The sequence below is a fragment of the Mauremys mutica genome, chromosome 18 (assembly GCF_020497125.1).
Source record: "Mauremys mutica isolate MM-2020 ecotype Southern chromosome 18, ASM2049712v1, whole genome shotgun sequence".
Taxonomy (NCBI): domain Eukaryota; kingdom Metazoa; phylum Chordata; order Testudines; family Geoemydidae; genus Mauremys; species Mauremys mutica.
The window spans coordinates 2,755,286-2,778,004 of record NC_059089.1 but is presented as its reverse complement, the minus strand read 5'-3'; the positions used below and the strand labels follow the sequence as shown (position 1 = coordinate 2,778,004).

Below are 22,719 nucleotides of genomic sequence, written 5' to 3'. Positions count from 1 at the left end.
TTTGGGGTTTCAGGGGGTGGCTGTGATGTGCCCAGCCCTGAGGCTGTGGGTCCTGGATGTGGGTATCGCTGGGGGCCTGGTGGCTGCAGAACAGCCGGGGTGGGTGTCTCTTGGGGAGGCGGGACAGGGGGTTAGAGGGAGCCTGGTGCTGTGCCAGGGGCTCTGTCTGGGCTTCCCCCGCAGACTCCTGGGATCGCTGCCGTGCCCAGTGCTAGGCCAGGGGGTGCCCCTGTAAAGCATCAGGGGATCCCGCAGGGGGGAGGAAGGGGTGCCAGGCAAAGGGCAGGGCAGATCCTGCTGGAGGGCGGGGGGGGGGGTCCTAGGCAGGCAGTGAGGGACTGAGTTCTCAGTGGGGGTCCCTTTTGGGAGGTCTCTGGCTTTTGGGGTCTCTTGGGGGGAGGGGGAAAACCCTTTGGGATTCCCAACCTGGCAGTGACAGTCTGGTGGGGGTTCTCTGGCCGGTGGGGCTCTGAGGGGTATCTGAGGTCCCTGGCTACGGACTCTGGGGGCTGGGTCCCAGGGAATATCTGGGGTGGGGGCTGGCTGGGGCTCTGGGGGCTGCTCCTGATCTCTCTTCTTCTACCTGATTAGCTTATGCCAGAATCCTGGCTCCAAGCACTGCCCGACACTCCCCAGCCAGGCCCAGTCATTGTGATAACTTTCTAGCCACTTATCAAACACTGTGAGGTGAAATCTCAGATTTTTGCTTTTCTCCCCTCTTGAAAACTACAGGAACTTCTGGTTCCGTTGGGAAAATGCCAAACCGCCCCCCAGTCTTTGTCCTAGATCTGGGGGATGAGGGAGGTGGGAGGGGGGGTCAGCACTGCCGCACAATGGTCTCTTCCACAGCATTCTGGACTCATTCTTTCTGAACTCTGGTTTCATTGAGACCATTGTTAATCCAGAGTCACTGTATGGAAAGACAAGGAGTGACTCCAGATGCACAGTGGGGGAAATGAGACCAGCAATTCTCCCTGTGAGGAGGGGCTCTCATTAGCTGCTCTCCCCAGAGAGCTAAAGGAGGGAAGCTGCTCAAACGCTCTGTCCCTCTCTGCTCAGGATACTGGGGTTCAGCTTCCTGGGTCAGACGCTGCAGCCTCCATTGTGATCGGGGAGACCAGGCTTAGCAGCTGCTGCTCCCCCAGCGGGGTTCTGTGCTGGGATGTGACCTGAATTAAAGCTGCTTCTCTGCCTGGCCCAGGGGATGACTTTCTCCAGCTGGTCCTAGCCCCCTAGCGCAGCCCTGGGCCCTGTTAATACTAAATTCTGAGCCAGAGTCTCCAGGTAACTGACAGACCTCAGGGAAAGTCCTGGGGTCTGGCAAGAAAGTGACTCTGCACAAACAGGCCCTCCTCGTTTCTCCTCCCAGTAGCAATTGCCAGGAGAAAATCCAGCCCTGGGAGAGCAAAGCCCCCAGGAATGGGACTTTCCCAGCCAGAGGGGCAGGGAGAGAGGACAGGGGAAGGAGAGACTGAAAGGGGCAGTGGTAGAAATGAGGGGGGAGAGATTTCCAGCTCTCTAATCCACCCAGACACATGTATTGCTGCATCCCTGGGCAGAACCACTTTCCAGTGAACAAAACAAGGATCAGACAGAGGAAAAGCCAGTTCCTGACTCCATATTCCCTCTGCTGGGATGTGGCTGCCGTGGGGTCAGTGTCCGAGGGAATCCCCACAGTGACTCCTTTGGTTTCTCGCCTTGTGTTCAGAGACTTTGTTACGGGGTGAGGGGAGGGAGAAGGGAGGTTAAAAATGTCTCTGTGGGTTTAGCCTGGCAGCAGGGGCCAGGACTACGTGGTAATAAACAGATTGAGCATTTCCCAGCATGGCAGAATCTAGGAAGTCTGTGTGCAGGGAAAGGGCCTGGGGGAATTCTGATGTGAAATTAACTAAAACTGGTTGTGAGACGCCCACAACTGCCCTTCTCCCCCAGACAGGCTGCAGAATGACGTCCATGTTTTGCTCCAGCTCATCCCAGCCTGACATGGGACAGGGAAGAGAAATGGCTGCAGTGGAGCCAACTCAGGTAGAGATTATCGGGGGGTTGCTGGTGGGTTCCTGCTGGAGGAGAGGGAGAGCAAATACACCGGAGATGGGAAGGTTTGCACAGTCTGATCTGGAGGTTGGAGCGGTGCAGGAAATTCACAGCGTGGGGAAAGGAGGAGGCCAGGGTGTAGCAAACCCGCTGGGAGTTATTTAATAAGTGGCCTAGATTCTAGGAACAGACCCAGGAGGTTTGGAGGTGGAAATGCCCTACTTTGTGAAGAAAGAAAATAGCCCACCTCCATGGAGCTAGTCAAACTGACCAGACTCCCAGGGCTGGAGCCTGACCTCACTAACCAGCGGTTGCTGTGAGATATGAAGGGGGCACCCGTGAGTCAGGCTTATTGGAGCTGCCTCTCCCTTCATATCTCGCTCCTCACAATGAGGAGGTTATTGGGCTTCCTACCAGGGAGCTCTCCCTGGACCCTGCTAGGGGCTCCCTCTCCTGTATCAGTCGGTGGCTAGTAGGTGTGTGATGGATCTGCTGGGAGAGACAAGGGGCTCTCTCTTCGTCCCCTCACCCTGGTATTTGCTGGATACGCTGAGTGGGGTCAGGGTGGGACTCTGTTGACTGCGATCCACCCAGAGCTTCCATTTGATTGGCTCCTCTCTGCCACAAATAGTGGGGCTGTGAGTGGGGAAAGAGGTCCTGAGTGTTGGACTCTTGCTCTTTCAGGGGCTGGTGACCTTCGAGGAGGTGGCTGTGCATTTCACCAGGGAAGAGTGGACTCTGCTGGACCCCACTCAGAGAGCCCTCTACTGGGATGTCATGCAGGAGAACTATGAGACTGTGACCTCGCTGGGTAAGAGTTCCTGTCCCCTCGGTTCTTGGAAGGGGAAATGAAGAGTTAAGGTTCACGCCAGCCCCACAATGCCATTTCTACTGTGTCCTGTTTCAGCATCACCCCAATATGCCAGTGACACACACACATTACCAGAGACCCTCCCCTGCTGCAGAACACTTTGGGAACAGAGCACAGGAGCCGTATCGCACAGTGTCAAATAGCTCCTGTTTGCTCAAGTGAAACTGGGGGTTAGGTCTGGCATAACTGTTCCATACCCCTAATCATTTTTGTTGCCCTTTTCTGAACCTTTTCCAATTCCAATATATCTTTTTCTGAGATGGGGCGACAACATCTGCATGCAGTATTCAAGATGTGGGTCTATCATGGATTCATTTGCTGTTTTTACAAATATGATATATGATATATTCTGTTGTATCTATCCCTTTCTTAATTATTTCCAACATTGTTCGCTTTTTTTCACTGCTGCTGCACATTGAGTGGATGTTTTCAGAGAACTATCCACAGTGACTCCAAGATCCATCTCTTGAGTGGAAACAGCTAATTTAGACCCCATCATTCTGTATGTATAGTTGGGATTATGTTTTCCAATGGGCTGCACTATGTGCTATCCTGACATCTAGCACGGCTGAGATCCTACATTCAGTGATATCCCTGCCCTTCCTGTTCCCTTTCTCCACTGAACCCCACCAGCCCATGCTTCCTGTTCCCAGCTTCCCCAGGACACTCTCTCTGTCTCTGTACCTCTCGGTGCATCCTTGAATGCTGGCTGGGAGTATCCAGACAGGGGAGCTCCAGCAGCAGAACACTGAATCTCACCCAGGATTACAGATGACACAACTCCTCACTGCTCTGGATTGCACCCAGCATGTGAAAATGGCCTAGGTTGGTAGTGACATTTTTTGAGACATGCAGAGTCTTGCTCCCATATCACCAGGTGTAATAACAATAACAGGAAAGGCCGAATATGGAAAACTGATTGTTCAGCTTGCTTTTGACCTGCATCATATTTCGCAATATATTCCAAATAAGGTAATTAACGAGCAACGTATGTGTCATTGTTTGGGGTTTTAAGCTTTAAAAGGCTTGTGTGATTTTTAGCTCAGGGGGACAGTATTCCAACCAAGAAAAGAGCCTCAGGCTGAGCTGATTCAAAATCAATCGTGTGATCGTTTTCCACAACAGCTTCAAGAGGTCCCTGTGATGGAATGTAAATGTCTTCTTCACACCTTCCCCCTGCAGGAGAATGGCTGTTTGATCAGCTGTTTGTCTCGCTGTCTCTGAGGAACTGCTCTGTGGGTGTTCCCCAGAATTGTAACTTTTTCAGTAATCTCATACTGTAAAATCTCATAACTTTACATATAGTGTTACTACACATTTTAACAGGAGGATAATATTCAGTAGGTTATGCATTTTCAAATGATACCTCACAAGCAATACTGTGTACAAAATTGATCATAATTTTCTAGAAGAGTGAACACAGGGGTTAGACTGACACAGTGTCTGTGTGTGTGTTCCCAGCAGATATGTGGGTATTTCAATCCCTCATAAGCACAGTGTTCAGCATCTTCAAGGACCTGGGGAACTAGTCCTGGAAATTCACTGGTTTACCAAGTGTGACACTATATGGAATTGTGAGACACTGGTATTAATAATAAAATAATATAATCTGATAAAATTGCAATGAATTGTGCTAGATATACCATGCCAAGTGTCAGTGAAAATGTTATGATTTGTCAAGTATGATAATTTTTGTTTCTATGTTTGTATCACCTTTGTATTGTGAGTTATAGATATGTGGGGTATATCTGTATTTCCAGACTTCTGCAGTGTTTCTGGGTGACACCCCCAGACATATTAGCATCAACAGTGCCTAGCCTGTTTGATGGCCCATTGAGGGTCATCAGCTGTACAATGAGCCCATGGAAAAGACCAAGCGGATACACCTATTGAGTCAGCAAGACATTACGGGGTATGCCTGTCTACTGAGAACTCCAAGGCTTTTCCATGCCATGTGCTGTGAAGCTTGTGTTTGGGACACAAGAAGTACAGGCCACATGGCAAAAGGAATGTAAAGGGCAGCTGCATCATCTCCATTTTGTCTTCAATCCCCCTTCCTACCTCTGGAGAAACTTCTCTACAAACTGAACCCTGGAACAAAGGAGTGAATGACCCATCCAATCTGTGGATGTGTTCCAGACGGACTTTCAAGCCAGCAACTCACCAATACTGCTAAGAACCTGATATATCCATTTTGGAATGTATCTGACTGCTTTCCCATTTAACTTATTTCTGTCTTTCTTTCGTTTAAACCTTTAGCTTAGATGCTAAAGGATTGGCTGGAAGGATGGAATTTTGGGTAATATCCAAACCTATACTGACCTGGTGATGTGGCTGACCCTTTGGGGTCAGAGGAACACTTTGTTTATGTGAGCAGAGTTTTTAAATAACCTCTCACTGTACTGGACCTCGCTGCTGATTAGGAGTCAGAGAACTGGGATGCAATAAAGGGGGCTGTGTGATTTCTTTTTTCAGCTTCTCGATAACCCGTGTGGGGGATCAGAAGCACAGTTGGTGACTGGTTAGTGAATTTAACTTCAGTGTTAACCACCAGTTCTGGGAACATCTGCTCTCCCTTTTGCAGCCTGCCCTGATCTTGGTATTTTCAGTGAGGACTGCCGCTGGCCCGCCAGTTCACACTAAGCACTGAAGTTAAATTAATAGAATGTTTTTTTATGACCAAGTCTTATGAAATCAACTGAACTCCTTTGTTTTCCTTCATCTGAGCAGGGTTTCTAGTTTTCCAAGTTGATGTGATCTCCCAGCTGGAACAAGGGGAAGAGCCATGGGTCAGAGACCTCCAGGGTTCAGAGGAAAGAGAGATCCTGAGAACTCCCTGCACAGGTGAGGAAACATTAAACCACCTCAGAATCTGTAAGTGCCTGAAGGAAACATCTGGGATGCCCAACAAAGCCCTTGGGGAGGTCTCTCAGTTCATTATTATCCCTAGCAAGGGTCATATCCTCAGGGTAAATATAGTTCATGGATTCTTATAGATCCTAGCAGACACCAGGCAGTAGCTTCCTCCCTTCCCCCTGCGTATTTGGATGGGATGTGAAGGCTGAATTCATCCCCCTCCTCTCTCCTACTTGGGGGAAGAGTTTGGGGGAGTTCAGCTCCTGATTTTTATTTGACCTTTCTTCAGCACTTGTTTTGGTTTGGTCTTCTCCTTTCCATCCCTGTTTGAGGTTTCTGTCTCTATCACAGCAGGTGATGCAATGGTATGTGAGAAAGAGGAGCAGAATTCTCAGCCTGAAAATGTTGAGCCAGTGGGTAAAAACAGAGCATTATTGCAAAGATGGAAAAGGAATGTGTCCAGGAGTCCTGAGCAGGGAAACTCCTGTGAGATTCAGCACAGACCAGAAACAGAGCAAGGAAACCAGCCATGGGAGAAAGTGGATAAATTTATTTCCTCTCGGGGAACTCAGAAGGTCCTAATGGAAACCATAACACAGCAGGAAATCCTCAGGCAAAAGAGAAAAAATACATGCAGTGAGCGTGGAAAAACCTTCTGTCACAGCTCAGCCCTTTCTGTTCATCGGCGAATCCACAGAGGGGAGAGGCCCTATGAATGCCGTGAGTGTGGGAAATGCTTCACTAGCAGCTCAAATCTTTCTAAACATCAGAGAATCCACACGGGGGAGAGGCCCTTTGAATGCCGTGAGTGTAGGAAAAGCTTCACTCACAGATCAGACCTTTTTGTTCATCAGAGAATCCACACGGGGGAGAGGCCCTATGAATGCCGTGAGTGTGGGAAATGCTTCACTAGCAGCTCAAACCTTTCTAAACATCAGAGAATCCACATAGGTGAGAGGCCCTTTGAATGCCGTGAGTGTAGGAAAAGCTTCACTCACAGATCAGACCTTTTTGTTCATCAGAGAATCCACACGGGGGAGAGGCCCTATGAATGCTGTGAGTGTAGGAAAAGCTTCACTCACAAATCAGTCCTTTCTAGACATCAGAGAATCCACACAGGGGACAGGCCCTATGAATGCCGTGAGTGCGGGAAAACCTTCAATCGCAGCTCCCACCTTATTAGGCATCGAACAATCCACAGAGGAGAGAGGCCCTATGAATGCTGTGAGTGTGGAAAATGCTTCACTAGCAGCTCAAACCTTTCTCAACATCAGAGAATCCACACAGGGGAGAGGCCCTTTGAATGCTGTGAGTGTGGGGAAAACTTCACTCACAGATCAGCCCTTTCTGTTCATCGAAGAATCCACACAGGGAAGAGGCCCTATGAATGCCGTGAGTGTGGGAAAATTTTCACTTACAGATCAGGCCTTTCTAGACATCAGAGAATCCACGCAAGGGAGAGGCCCTATGAATGCCATGAGTGTAGGAAAAACTTCACTCACAGATCAGACCTTTCTGTTCATCAGAGAATCCACACAGGGGACAGGCCTTACGAATGCAGAGAGTGCGGGAAAACCTTCAATCACCGCTCAAACTTTATTACCCATCAGAGAATCCACACAGGGGAGAGGCCCTATAAATGCTGTGAGTTTGGAAAATGCTTCACTAAGAGTTCAGCCCTTTCTGAACATCAGAAAATCCACACAGGGGAGAGGCCCTATGAATGCCATGAGTGTGGGAAAACCTTCAGTTGCAGCTCAAACCTTTCTAAACATCGGAGAATCCACACAGGGGACAGGCCCTACAAATGCCATGAGTGTGGGAAAACCTTCACTCAAAGATCAGCCCTTTCTGTTCATCAGAGGATCCACACAGGGGAGAGGCCCTATGAATGCAGTGAGTGTGGGAAAAGCTTCACTTGGCACTCAGCCCAAGTTAGCCATCAGAGAATCTGCAAGGGAGATAAACATTGTAAAAATCTCTAGGGCTATCAAGACTTTCTTTTCTTTAATACTTTTCCTGATTCCCACATAGTAACTTTTAAAGCTCTTTGAACTGTGTGCAGCACCGTTATCCCTCAGCTTGTCCAGATGAGTGGCCCATTTTTGCCTTTTGCAGTTCGCCCTCTTTTGAGATGGACCTATTTGTCCTTTCTATTGTCCCACAAGTAACTGGAGTGTGCCCTTCCTATGAGGAACCAGGGAGCATCACATTTATACCATTCCTCCTATTGCAAAGTTATTGTTAGAGTCACCAGTGATACAGATTGTATCCTTGCCAGTTGTTCTCACGTTGCTCTGGGTTGTGCTGAAGAGCAGTTATATTGGGAATTTTTCAAATTATATGTAAATGAAGAGGAGTAGGGGCAGGAAAAAAGTATAATTTCAGCTTCTGTGACACTGGAAGGAGATGGAGCTTTTGTCGAATTTATCCTTTGTAGGTGCTAAAGATGTGTATAAAATGAAACCAGTGTTGAAAATGTAATAGCTTCAGAAAAATAGCCATTTTAAATAGAATCTCCAGCTCTGGTAACTAACGAAGATTCTGATCCAGGCCTGTGTCCAGTCCCTTCCCTGGACCTGTGCCACCGAATTAAAGAAAAGCTGGGCATGTTTCAGGAAGCCATTCCTCATTAACACTGATGAGATTTTAAGTGGTTTTGTAAAGGATTCTACTTCAGAGAACTGTAACTTTACCCTATCCAAGACCAAGGATTTGGAAAGAGCTGAGGTTGAAAGAGTCCACACCCAGTTCTTGGTTTCCACCCCAGTAAAGGAAGCTATGGTGACCCAAGGAAAATTGTTTGTACAACTCCACTTCCTAGTTCAGTGTCACTGATTACACTTCCAAAGTATGCCAGGGTTAGACTGAGAACAGTCATCCTTCACTGTTTGGATGCAAAGAGAGAGTGCTTCATAGGACAGTCCTTCCCTGTGGATCCTAAACTGCCTGTCTGGTTGGGTAACAAGGACTTTCAGGCTGTAGAAATGATGGTAACCAATGAGGCAACGAATTTGTCAGCCTCCAATTTCAGACTTCCGGAGACACGCATGTTGAGTCCTGATTCTATGGTTTTGTGTCTGATGCTGTGGCTACACAATTAAGCTGATGTTGGCACAGCTGCACCAATGTAGCTGCGCTGCTGTAGCACTGCAATAACAGATGCTCTAAACCAATGGGAGAGATTTCTCCCATCGGACTTGATTAGTCCAGCCCCCGCAAGCAGCGGTGGCTATGTTGGCAGGAGAAGCCATCCCGCTCATGTAGCACTATCTACACAGAGGGTTAGGGCTTTGTAACTATGTTGCTCAGTTGTGTGGATTTTTCACACCCCTAAGCAATATAGTTAACCTGATAAATGTCTTTAGTGTAGACCAGAAAGGTTTCTCTTGTGTTTTATGCATTTACATTACTTCTCTACCTCCTCCTACTTTTAAAGATTAAAAAGTGTGAAAAGAGAGGTATTTTTTTCCATGATGGAAACATTCCGACATAGAAGACCCCTTCTACCAACACACATAGCAGAAGTTCCAGAGATATATGAACTCACAGAAGTGGTTGGGACAAACCACAATAAGAACCAGGGTTCAGTTGTTGGCAATGGGGATTAAAAGAAAACTAACATATATGACAAGAATTTGTGATCTTTGTATATGTTATTGTTACCAATTAAAATGAAATTATAGGTGAAGTTATTGGTTAAAGAGTAAGAGACTGTGTGATAATCTGAATTATTTTGGAAAACTGAAAGTTGTCTTGTTTTTGTGTTTTGTTAGTCGTACAGGAAATGATGGCTAATCTTGAAAAGTTAATTTGATTTAATTTACCCTGGTTCCTCAACTGTTGCTACAGCTCTAGTACCCATCAATCCAAAGACTGAGAGAAATGGAGCGTTCCAACCATTGTCCTTTTAAGTATCTTATTGTTCCTCTCTCTGTTTTTTTGTTCTGGCCTTTCTCTTCTATCATTTTCTGCCTTTGTTTAATGGTAACAGTTGGTTTCCATCACTCATGTTTGTTTGTTTAAATCTCTATCCGTTGTTAAATAAATTTTTTGCTTGTTTGATAACTGTACTCAGGTGCTGTGTGAGATACAGTAGCAATGGTCCACAGTAACAACTAGTAACCTGGGATCGAAATGAAAATCCAGAGGTGGATAAGGAGCTGGTTAAAGGGGAGACTACAGAGGGTCGTATTGAAGGGTGATCTGTCGGATTGGAGGGGGGTTACCAGTGGAGTTCCTCAAGGTTCGGTTTTGGGTCCGATTTTATTTAATCTATTTATCGCTGACCTCGAAACCAAAAGTAGGAGTGGGCTGATAAAGTTTGTGGATGACACCAAGTTGGGAGGTATTGTCAATTCGGAAAAGGATCGGGATGTCCTCCAGGGAGATTTGGATGATCTTGTAAACTGGAGTATTAGTAACAAGATGAAATTCAATAATGAGAAGTGTAAGGTTATGCATTTAGGGATGACTAATAAGAATTTTAGTTATAAGCTGGGGACACACCAGTTGGAAGTAACAGAGGAGGAGAAGGACCTAGGAGGCCTGATTGATCGTAGGATGACTATGAGTAAGCAATGTGATGTGGCCGTTAAAAAAGCTAATGCGGTCTTGGGATGCATTAGGCGAGGTATTTGTATAGTAGAGATAAGGAGGTGCTAGTCCCGTTATATAAGGCGTTGGTAAGACCTCATTTGGAGTATTCTGTGCAGTTTTGGTCTCCCATGTTTAAGAAGGATGAATTCAAACTGGAACGAGTACAAAGAAGGGCCACTAGAATGATCCGAGGAATGGAAGGCCTGTCGTATGAAAGGAGACTTGAGGAGCTCGGTTTGTTTTCCTTAACCAAAAGAAGGACAAGAGGAGATATGATTGCACTCTTTAAATATATCAGAGGAATAAATACCAGGGAAGGAGAGGAATTATTTCAGTTCAGTGCTAATGTGGACACGAGGACAAACGGATATAAATTGTCAGTTAGGAAATTTAGGCTTGAAATTAGACGAAGGTTTCTAACCATCAGAGGAGTGCAATTCTGGAACAGCCTACCGAGGGAAACAGTGGGGGCGAAGGACCTCCATGACTTTAAGATTAAGCTGGATAAGTTTATGGAGGGGATGGTATAATAGGATAACGGGTTTAGTCAATAGGTCAATAACGTGCCACACTGGTAATTAGTACAAAGGGTCAATGTTGGGATATTGTTAGCCCTTTCCAGAGGGTCTGGCTGGAGAGTCTTGCCCGCATGCTCGGGGTTCAGCTGATCGCCATATTTGGGGTCGGGAAGGAATTTTCCTCCAGGGTAGATTGGCCCTGGAGGTTTTTCGCCTTCCTCCGAAGCATGGGGCAGAGGTCGCTTGCTGGTGGATTATCTGCTACTTGAAGTCTCTAAATCACGATTTGGAGCATTCAACAGCAGAGTCAAGGGAGAGAATTAGTTCAGGAGTGGGTGGATCGGCTTATGTGGCCTGCATCTTGCAGGAGGTCAGACTAGATGATCATAATGGTCCCTTCTGATCTTGAATTCTATGATTCTATGAAGAGAGGATCTGGGATTTCACCGAGTATCTGGTGATTCAGGCTGGACCCCAGAGGGAAACACATTGAAGGAACTCAGAGGTTAGGGTAGCTGCTGTAGCTCAGAGGAGGGTGCTTGAGTTCCAGCAGGCTGGTGAGTTTGGTCACTAACATCCAAATGGAAAACTCCCTCTTCCTAGTGACAGGTGGCAACAAGGAGACTCACAGCCCTCAGCACCCTGAGAAGGCTCATAATGTGTCTCTGTGTTGATCCACCTGTCAAATTCACACAGGGAAAGCTCCCGATAGCACAAAACTCTGCCCTATGAAATCGTGGAACATGTGCTCTTTTCTCTGTGGGTACGTCTAGACTACCCTCCGTATCAGCGGGTAGCGATCGATTTCTCAGGGATCGATATATCGCATCTCATCTAGACGTGATATATCGATCCCAGAAAGTGCTCCAGTCGACTCCGGAACTCCACCAGCGCGAACAGCAGTAGCGGACTCGACAGGGGGCGATTCACGTAGCTGAAGTTGTGTATCTTAGATCGATTCCCCCCCCCCGAGCGTAGACCAGCCCTCTGAAAGCATGTAAAAAATCCAAAGACTGGAGGACAGGATTTGGGTCCAGAGTGACCTAGACAAACTGGAGGATTGGACAAAAAGAAATCTGAGGAGGTTCAACAAAGAGAAGTGCAGAGTCCTGTACTTAGGATGGAAGAATCCTATGCACTGCCACAGACTGGGGACTGACTGAGTGAGGGGGGGTTGATAGCAGCCTTCAACTACCTGAAAGAGCAGCAGTGTGGGCTTTCTCCTTGCCACTTTTTCTGGGCTGGGCAGGCAGCCTGGAGGCCTTTCTAGAAGAGCATTGGGAACTGAGTTAGAAAAACCAATGTGAAAACCAGAACCTCAGGTCTAGACTCATTTATTTATAATATTAAATCTTCAATTCTAGTGTCACAGTCAATACAATTGCTTCAGCCTGATAGTTGCCCAAAGGGAAACTTAACGTCTCTCCAAGGGGAGTGGAGAGAAAACACTTTTCAGAGTCCAAGAGAGACAAGGCAGGTGAGGGTAAGAGCTTGCAGAGGACCAACCTCTGTTGGTGAAAGAGACAAGCTGTGGAGCTAACCCAGCACCCTTCTTCTGTTCTGTGTAGCCTGGAAGCTCGTCTCTTCCATAACCAGCAGTTAGAACATAAGAACAGCCACACTGAGTCAGACCAGTTCATCTAGCCCACTCTCCCGAAAGTGGCCAATGCCCCGCACCCCAGAGGACCCCTGGGACCAACATGGATACAACACCACCACCACAAACAAGGTTAAAAGTCAATGCACATGGGAGAAGCATCTTGTGTTTCATTCTGTCCTAGTCCCATCCTGTGGCTATTTCCTTTTCTTCCTTTCTGTTAAAAGCTTTGGTGTTTTGCACAGAAACATTATTTGCCCAGGAGAGACCCAGGAGTGGGGGCTGCATTCCTGTACCAAACAGTCACTGGAAGGGGGCAGACAAAGGCCTATTAGGACGAGGCGTCCGTCACTGTCAAAAGATCATCTCCCTCCTGCAGGTCACTGGCAGCCTGAACTTGTTCCTTATCCTCCCAGAGTCTGGGGGCTGGAATCAGCACTACCCAGCCCCTCCGTATGTAGCAGGAACAAACACAAACCTGGTCTTTAAAACAAGCTGTCCCCTTCCTTCTCAGGGAAGATTTTTCTGTGATTGAAGTTGAGCTTCAGTTCCCCTCTCCTAGGGGCGGGGCAGGTGTGGGGCCAGCTCCCAGTGAGATCTGTTTTCACCTTTGCCCCCTTTCAGTCACTCTGGGATGGTAACTCTGCTCCCAGCTGTCAGGCAGCTTCCAGCCCATCCACCCTGCTCACTAACTCTGTGGTCATGTGTCATCCCCCTTGCCAACACTCACAGCCTGCAGGAAAGCTACTCCTGCCAGATACATTGCTGGTATAGTGGTGTGCATTGGTGTCTTCCAAGCCATGAATCTGGGTTTGATTCCCACCCAATGCAATAATGGCTTTTCTCTTCTGTTGTTTCCTCATCTGGAAGTGGTTTAATTTCAGTCACATTGTGTTACAATCACATTATCTATAGAATGAAATAATAAATGTGTCAAAGTCCAGCAGGTCATACAGGATGGAGGCACACAAGGGGCTGGAATGTGTCATCTGAGAAAGACAGAACACTTGGAAACCTGCATCTCCCATCCCCTGGCCTTGCGTGTTATGATTCCAGCTGCGTGAGCTGTTTGTAGGATGTTCCGGCATGATGGGGAAATGAAGTATTGAGTCAGTTTTTGCTCCTGCAGATGCCTTTGCTGTTACAATTATAATGACATGAACAAAAAGGAGGTAAAATAAACATAAACCCCAAATTGCAATACAGGTGGGGAAAGGGACGATCACGGTTAAGCCAAACACGTCAAAATAAAAATTAATACAAAAAAGGGGAGGGGGGAAGAGATCAGGTATGTGAAGATCCCCTTGATATTTCAATGCACATTGTTAGAATCAACGTTCAGACTTGACACTGGAAAACTACCTGTCTCTCTGAACACCTGTGATGAGCAAGATGGAGTTGGGACACCTGTTCTGCTTCAATCATTTATTGTCTCTCTGTTCTCTCCTTCTTCTCCCCCCAATTCCTCATCTCCAATGTCTCTGCCTTTCTCCTCTTGCTCCCTCTCCCCTGTCCTTTCCAGGAACTCACAGTCTACAGCATTTAGGAAAAGCCAGAGCTCCCATGTTCTGCACATGAGCCTGTGTCAGAGGACATGTGACCGAGGTCAGAACCAGTCACCAGAACAATATGACCCTTTATGGGTGACTTCTCTGCCTGCGTTGCAATTTACACCCCCCCCCCCACTGAAGGGGGTGGGGTACAGCTCTGACTGAGAGGCCCCACAGGAGAAATTTCAGCCCAAAGACAAATTTGTGTGAAATGCTAAGAAGTGAAGAGCCCCCTTCCCCTCCCCCCAAATCCCCAGAACTCTAGTGTCACCCCCATGGCACCAGCACAGGGAACCCAGTGAGATGGGGTTACAGAATACAAGGGGGGAGGCAGCAGGGAGAGAGGTGACAGGGAGTCTCTCTCTTTCCTTCTCTCTTCACTTTCTGTTCTTCTCTTTCCTTCCAGGAACTGCAGTCACAGCAGGGAGGGGTTTGTCTCTTTATTAGGGATCCCTCTGTGTCACGGAGGCTGCAAAAGTCATAGATTCTGTGGCTTCTGCAGTGGCCACTGTGGCTGACTCCGTGGCTGCCCCAGCAGCTGGCCTGGGGGCAGCTTGAGCAGTGGTGCCAAGGGTGGCAGGAGCAGCCACAGCTCAGTGGCTCCTGGCACCTGTCCCGAGGTGGCCGGAGCAGGGCTGGACTCTGGGGCTCCCCTCACCTGGCAGCATCTGGAGTGGCCGTGGGTCCCCGGGGCTTCTCCCCCAGTACATGGTGCCACGGGCCCCCTGGACTCCCTGCGCCCACAGCTGGTGCCACAGACCCCTTGGGCCTCCCTCCCCAAGATTCAGTGAGGGGTATTTATGGTATAAGTCATGGCCGGGTCATGGGCAATGAGCTTTTGGTTTTTGCCCGTGATCTGTCCATGACATTTACTAAAAATACCTGGGATTAAATCATAGAATCATAGAATTCAAGATCAGAAGGGACCATTATGATCATCTAGTCTGACCTCCTGCAAGATGCAGGCCACATAAGCCGATCCACCCACTCCTGAAATAATTCTCTCCCTTGACTCTGCTGTTGAATGCTCCAAATCATGATTTAAAGACTTCTAGTAGCAGATAATCCACCAGCAAGCGGCCCCTGCCCCATGCTTCGGAGGAAGGCGAAAAACCTCCAGGGCCACTGCCAATCTACCCTGGAGGAAAATTCCTTCCCGACCCCAAATATGGCGATCAGCTGAACCCCAAGCATGCGGGCAATACTCTCCAGCCAGACCCTCTGGAAAAAGGCTAACAATATCCTATCATTGACCCTTTGTACTAATTACCATTGTGGCACGTTATTGACCTATTGACTAAACCCTTATCCTATCATACCATCCCCTCCATAAACTTATCTAGCTTAATCTTAAAGTCATGGAGGTCCTTCGCCCCCACTGTTTCCCTCGGTAGGCTGTTCCAGAATTGCACTCCTCTGATGGTTAGAAACCTTCGTCTAATTTCAAGCCTAAATTTCCTGACTGACAATTTATATCCATTTGTCCTCGTGTCCACATTAGCACTGAGCTGAAATAATTCCTCTCCTTCCCTGGTATTTATCCCTCTGATATATTTAAAGAGTGCAATCATATCTCCTCTTATCCTTCTTTTGGTTAAGGAAAACAAACCGAGCTCCTCAAGTCTCCTTTCATACGACAGGCTTTCCATTCCTCGGATCATTCTAGTGGCCCTTCTTTGTACTCGTTCCAGTTTGAATTCATCCTTCTTAAACATGGGAGACCAAAACTGCACACAGTACTCCAAATGAGGTCTTACCAATGCCTTATATAACGGGACTAGCACCTCCTTATCCCTACTAGAAATACCTCGCCTAATGCATCCCAAGACCGCATTAGCTTTTTTAACGGCCACATCACATTGCCTACTCATAGTCATCCTACGATAAACCAGGACTCCTAGGTCCTTCTCCTCCTCCGTTACTTCCAACTGGTGCGTCTCCAGCTTATAACTAAAGTTCTTGTTAGTCATCCCTAAATGCATAACCTTACACTTCTCACTATTGAATTTCATCCTGTTACTAATACTCCAGTTTACAAGATCATCCAAATCTCCCTGGAGGATATCCCGATCCTTTTCCGAATTTGCAATACCTCCCAACTTGGTGTCATCCGCAAACTTTATCAGCCCACTCCTACTCTTGGTTCCCAGGTCAGCGATAAATAGATTGAATAAAATCGGACCCAAAACCGAACCTTGAGGAACTCCACTGGTAACCCCCCTCCAACCTGACAGTTCCCCCTTCAATATGACCCTCTGCAGTCTCCCCTTTAACCAGCTCCTTATCCACCTCTGGATTTTCATTTCAATCCCCATCTTTTCCAATTTAACCAGTAATTCCTCATGCGGTACCGTATCAAACGCCTTACTGAAATCAAGATATATTAGATCCACCGCATTTCCCTTGTCTAAAAAATCTGTTACTTTCTCAAAGAAGGAGATCAGGTTTAAAATTTTTCCATGACTTTGCATACTACAGATGTTAAACTAACAGGCCTGTAGTTACCCGGGTCACTTTTTTTCCCCTTCTTGAATATAGGAACTATATTAGCTAATCTCCAGTCAAACGGTACAACCCCCGAGTTTAGAGATTTATTAAAAATCATCGCTAACGGGCTTGCAATTTCACTCGCCAATTCCCTTAATATTCTAGGATGAAGATTATCCGGGCCCCCCGATTTACTTCTGTTTAGCTGTTCAAGTTTGGCTTCTACCTCAGATACCGTAATGTCTATCCCCATATCTTCCTTCCCATCAGTCCCTCTATCACTATTCCTTAGCCCTTCATTAGCCTCATTAAAGACTGAGGCAAAATATTCGTTCAGATATTGTGCCATTCCAAGATAATCCCTAATCTCCACTCCGTTTAAAGTTTTAAGCGGTTCCACTTCTTCCTTCTTGGTTTTCTTCCTATTTATATGGCTAAAAAACCTTTTGCTATGGGTTTTAATCCCCTTCGCTAGGTCCATCTCCACCCGGCTCTTTGCCTTTCTCACTGCTTCCCTACACCCTCTGACCCCAATAAGGTAGGTTTCTTTGCTGATCCCTCCCATTTTCCACTCCTTGTACACTTTCTGTTTTTTCTTAATCACCCCTCTAAGACGCTTGCTCATCCAGCTCGGTCTAAAACTGCTACCTACGAGCCGTTTTCCCTTTCTCGGGATACATGCCTCTGACAACTCCTGCAACTTCAACCTGAAGTAACCCCAGGCATCATCTGCCTTTAGATCCCTAAATATGTTAGTCCAATCCACTTCCCTAACTAGTCGCCTTAATTTAGTAAAGTTAGCCCTTTTGAAATTGTATACCTTAGTCTCAGATGCAATTTTGATTATCCTCCCATTTATTTTGAAACGAATTAGCTCATGATCACTCGAGCCAAGGTTGTCCCCTACAACTATTTCCTCAACAAGGTCCTCGTTACTCACCAAAATCTAAAATGGCATCCCCCCTCGTCGGTTCAGCAACTACTTGATGAAGGAATTCATCAGCTATCACGTCTAGGAAAAGCTGAGCCCTATTATTATTACTAGCATTTGTTTTCCAATCTATATCCGGGAAGTTAAAATCCCCCATGATCAAACAGTTCCTATTAGTATTTACCTCCTTAAAAACATTAAAGAGCTCTCTATCCATATCCAGGCTAGATCCCGGCGGTCTATAGCACACCCCAATCACTATCCCAGGGAAGGCTCTAGTAGTTTTCTTCCCCAATGTGACCATTGCTCAAACAGACTCCGTATTATCCATTGCATTGCTAGTTATTTAGTTACATTTCACCTCATTATTGATATACAATGCTACTCCCCCACCTTTACCTTTGCATCGGTCTTTCCTAAACAGCACATACCCTTCCATACCTGTACTCCAGTCATGGCTACCGTTCCACCATGTTTCGGTTATTCCTACGATATCCGGTTTCAATTCCCAGACCAGGAGCTCCAGTTCCTCCATTTTGTTACCTAAGCTTCTCGCATTGGTGAACAAACATCCTAATTTTTGCTGTTTGGCTCCTCTCACCCTTTTCACCCAACTTGGTAGGGACACAGTACTACCAGTATGACCTGTCGAGCTAGTATCCGTCCCCCCCCCGCCCTTCCTTACACCTAACCGTCCCCCTCTGGCTATATCTGTTGTTATCCTGTTGTTCTCACTCCCAATGTATACATTTGGCGTGGAGAGCACCTGGACCTCTCCCAACCGTCTCCCCCCAGTGTCTAGTTTAAAGCTCTTTTAATCAGATGAGCCAGCCTCCCTCCTAGAAGTCTACTTCCTTCCCTACTTAGGTGGAGCCCATCCCGTGAGAACAGTTGTCTGTCCCCAAAAGCCTCCCAGTGCCCATACATCCCAAAGCCCTCCTTGTAACACCACTCCCTCAGCCATCTATTAATCATCATGATCCTGTCACCCCTTTGGCACCCTTCCCTAGGGACAGGTAGGATCCCACTGAAGATCACCTGAGCCTCAATTTCCTTGAGTGTCTTACCCAACCTGGCATAGTCTCCCTTGATCCTCTCTAGCGAGAATCTAGCCGTGTCATTCGTTCCTACATGAAGGATGATCAAAGGGTTCTTACCTGCTCCTCTTAGGATCCTTTTCAACCTCAGGTCCACATCCCGTATTTTAGCGCCCGGTAGACAGCACACCCTTCCGTTCTCCGGATCAGCCCTGGTCACAGGCCTGTCCATCCTTCTCAGTATGGAATCCCCAATCAGATAGACCTGCCTTTGCCTGGGGACAGTGCGGTCCTCTAACCTATCCCCCGTTCCCCCTGGTGGCAAGCTCCTTCCATTCCTATCATTCCTTGTGGTTCCCCTTAAGCCATCCTGTATCCTCCCTGGGCCCAAACTTGGTGCTGCCTCCATGGACTCCTCCCCTCTTTCTATCGGACTAGCCGCTCTTCTCTTTTTCCTTGGCCTCCCACCGTCAGCTACCACCTGCTTTACCCCTTCCTCATTCTCCAAACCTTCAAACCTGTTCCTTAGCTCTATTTCTCCCTCACTGGCTCTCCTTTTCCCCTGCCTGCTTCTCACGGTCACATGCTTCCACCGCCCATCTTCCTCATCCGGCTGTCCCCCCTCACTGGCCTTAGCCCCTGCTTCCCCCTGTACCCCTGGGCATTCCCCTTCGGTCACTGCTTGCCATTGCTCCATCAGCTGCTCGAACCCCCTTCTATGCTCTACCAGGGTTTCTACCTGCAGCTCTAGACCCTGGATCTTTTCCTCCAGCAGCTCTATTAGGCGACACTTCATGCATACATAGTACTGCTCTGGGTCCCCCGCTAGAACCATGTACATACCGCAGCTGCTGCATGCTCTCATCCTCGGTGTATCCTCCACAGCTTGGCTCATGGCTGCTGCTGTCTCAGCCTCGCTCGGCGTTCTTACCTGGGGAACATGGGAGACACGGCGCCGCCCCCTTCCACCTCCCCCTGCAAACTCCCACTCAAACTCTCCTGTTAGCCGCCCTGTTGGCCGGCTCCTGGGCCGCTGCGATCAGCTGTGCCGCTGCCTGGCTGGGCGGCCGCTTTTATAGGCCCCCTCCTCCGCCTAGCTCCGCCCCCTAATATTCAGCTGGGTAAATCTGGGTTGCACTGCCTGGGTGAAAAATCTCTGGGGTTTCGGCATCACTAAACGTGCTCCTGCCTTCTTGGGTTGCTCTTTCAGGATTTATAGGTGTTGGTTTTTCTGCTGTATTAATTGGATGGTTGGACTAAATTGACGACTTGATTCCAGCGCAATATCCTTGTTATCTCATTGATTTCCTGATTTGACCTGAACTTTATGACTGTGTTGTTTAACCCTTAGCTGAGTGGTGTCTATAGTCATTTAGCCTTAGTGACGTGCGCTCTTGGATTTATTTGTTCATGTTAATAAAACCTGTAACTGGGAAGTTGTCATTTCTTTCAATAAGCAACGGGGGCTGGAACTTTTATTTGTGTATTTCCCTTTAATTCAATCTCCATTTTCTTCATTTCACACTGTTCTAAGTTAAGGAACGTGGAGCAACAAAAATTGACACAAACCTGTTGCTGCCCCATTCTGTGCCCATCCAGCAGGAGCAGAGAACAAACCCCTCCTGGAGCCGGGATTGTCACACTGGACTGGAAATACAGACGCGTGTTCCCAAGCTTTGCTGTCTTTCTCCAATCATGGCATAAGGGTGACACCTACACCTGCTTGTAATCACGCCTGGCAGGAAGGAGATCCCTATGTGCATTGCCTTGGGAGGCAGGGGGATCTGGGAGACACTGGGGGCTATTTACCCAGAGCTCAGGAGCAATCTGCTAAGGGGTGATGCAGTAGAAAAGAGCTGGGTGCTGCTTTCCTCACTTATTTCTCCTTATCCCCTTTCAGTCTCTCCTCTTTCCTTTTCTTCCTCCTCCTCCACCCTCTGGCAGGGAGACTCGGTCACTTCCCTGCTCCCAGGGGCGCTCACTCTCCCGTAGCTGGATTGGCCCCTGCGAGCACTAATAGGAGCGAGAGCCTGGGTGCGGGTCAGTCCCTGCAGCGGCTCTGGGACACACAGGGGCAGGAGGAGCAGCAGAGATGGGGCTAGTTCCCACCTCAGACAGTCCCTGGCCCAGTGAGTGCGGCAGCTGCAGCCTGGGTTGGGCTTGAAGGAGCCAGGAAGGGGCTGGAGCAGTGGCGGGCTGGTAGGAAGGAAGCAGGAAAAACAAGGGAAAGAGCCATGGGGCAGCTCCTGGTGGCCGGGCTTTGTAAGGTACCAGACGCTGCTGGTGCTGCTGCCTCCAGTGTGCGCTGGGAGCCGGGGCTGAGCTCCGGGCTGCTGCTGCGGCCCCAGAGGGGCTGCTCCAGGGACAAACTTTCACTGAAGCACTTTCTGTGCCCAGCCGAGGTGGGGACTTTCTCCAGCTGGACCCAGTCCCAGGCTCTGCTGCCCCTGGGCAGGGGCCGCAGGCACCAGGGGCCAGAGGGACCCCAGGGGCAGCCCTGGGTGGGCAGAAGAGAGACTCCACACACAGGTCCCAGAAGTTGAGGGTCTCACAGCCCCTGGGGATCTGCTCTTGGGTGGGCTCTGAATAGCGATGGAGCCCCTGCCTCATGCTGTGTCAGGTGTACTGTGAGAAACTGCTGTGTGGAGGAATTTGCTACTTATGGTGCACTGAGCATGCTCAGTAAATCTGCTGAAGCCACTTCCCTTCACCCTGCCCTTTCTCAGAATCAGAGTCTGCAGATTGCTATTTACAGGGTGTCATAAACATGTAGCTATGGGTAGCATAAAATACCCTGTAAAGGATTATATATCTCAGATAACCTTGTTGGCACATAACCAAAAGGACCAATAAGGGAAGAAAATACTTTCAAATCTGTGGGGGAAGGTTTTTGTTTTCGTGTTCCTTTGTTCTCCCTGGGTCAGCGAGGAACCAGGGCATGGAAAATACATCTCCCTAAGCAGATGGCATAGAAAAACCTTAGAGTTCTGGCCACAGGCAGGTCCCTGCAGACCTTGCTGAGTCACAAGGCGTATCTGCCTTCTCTCAATGGCTCGAATGTATAGCTGATTCTCCTTAATGGGCCATCAAGCAGGCTAGGCAGAACTGACACCAACTTGTCTGGGATGTTCCCCAGAAGCAGAGCACAGGTTTGAAATACGGACAGCAGAGAGCCAATATAACGTCAACTACAAAAATGATGCACACCTAGAGATGGCATCATTGTAATCAGCCAATCAGAACCTCTCCATAGACCCCTTACACAACAACCTTTCGACAATATTGGCTGCAAATATAGAACAGTGGTCACAACGGTGATCTATACAGTTACAGATTATGTCAATAACATCACAGGAGGTGACACGGCATCAGTGAGACTGATACTGGAATACTGCCTCCAGTTTTGGTGTCCTCATTTGAAAAAGATGTTGTAAAATTGGAGCTCGGGCAGAAAAGAGCCACCAAATGTTCTGAGGGCTGGAGGAAAATGCCTTCTAGTGAGCTATTGAAAGAGCTCAACCGGCTTAGCTTATCAAAAGAAGATTGAAAGATGACTTCACTGAAGTCTTGAAGTGCCTTAACGGAGAGAAAAGATTGGGTATTAAAGGGCTCTTTAATCGAGCAGAGAAAGGCATAACAAGACCCAATGGCTGGAAGGTGAAAAGAGACAAATTCCTATTACAACTAATATTCAACAGCGAGGATGATTCACCACAGGAACAAGCTACCAAGGAAAGTGGTGGATTCTCCATCTCCTGATGTCATTTCATGAAGACTAGATGCCTTTCTGGAATGTGTTTGCCCCAAAAGTAGCTCTTGTGTCCTACAGGAGGCCTGTGATACGCAGGGGGTCAGATTAGATGCTCTAATGGTCTCTTCTGGCCATAAAGTCGACTAATTTCTGAAAAAACGAGTGTAGCACTGGGAGCAGCGTCTGATGTTTCCCTGTCTAGCTGGCTTGCTGCCTAGAACGAATGCTCCTTGAGTGGGGTGATCCACAGGGAGTAGCTCAAACCTCCAAATTGCCTGGCCAGGGGCAGGACATTAGCACAGCAAGGGAGGGGTGTGGCAGTGTCATCACAAAGGCCTTTTGCAGGACCTCAGACTATTGGTCCAAGGTGGTGGGGAGGTGGTGACCTCACAGAGAGATGCTGACATCAGCCAGGCAGGACAGGGGTGAGGGGCCAGGGAAACCTCAGAGACCCCTGTGGCTTTGCTTCAGCAAGTCTCCTTCTCCAG

At 48.0% G+C, this 22,719-nt stretch overlaps 1 pseudogene; it reads left to right on the top strand.

Moving 5' to 3' along the window:
* Positions 1-2,712: 2,712 nt before the first annotated feature.
* LOC123352652 overlaps positions 2,713-22,719 on the top strand; it is a 209,946-nt pseudogene continuing 189,939 nt past the window's right edge.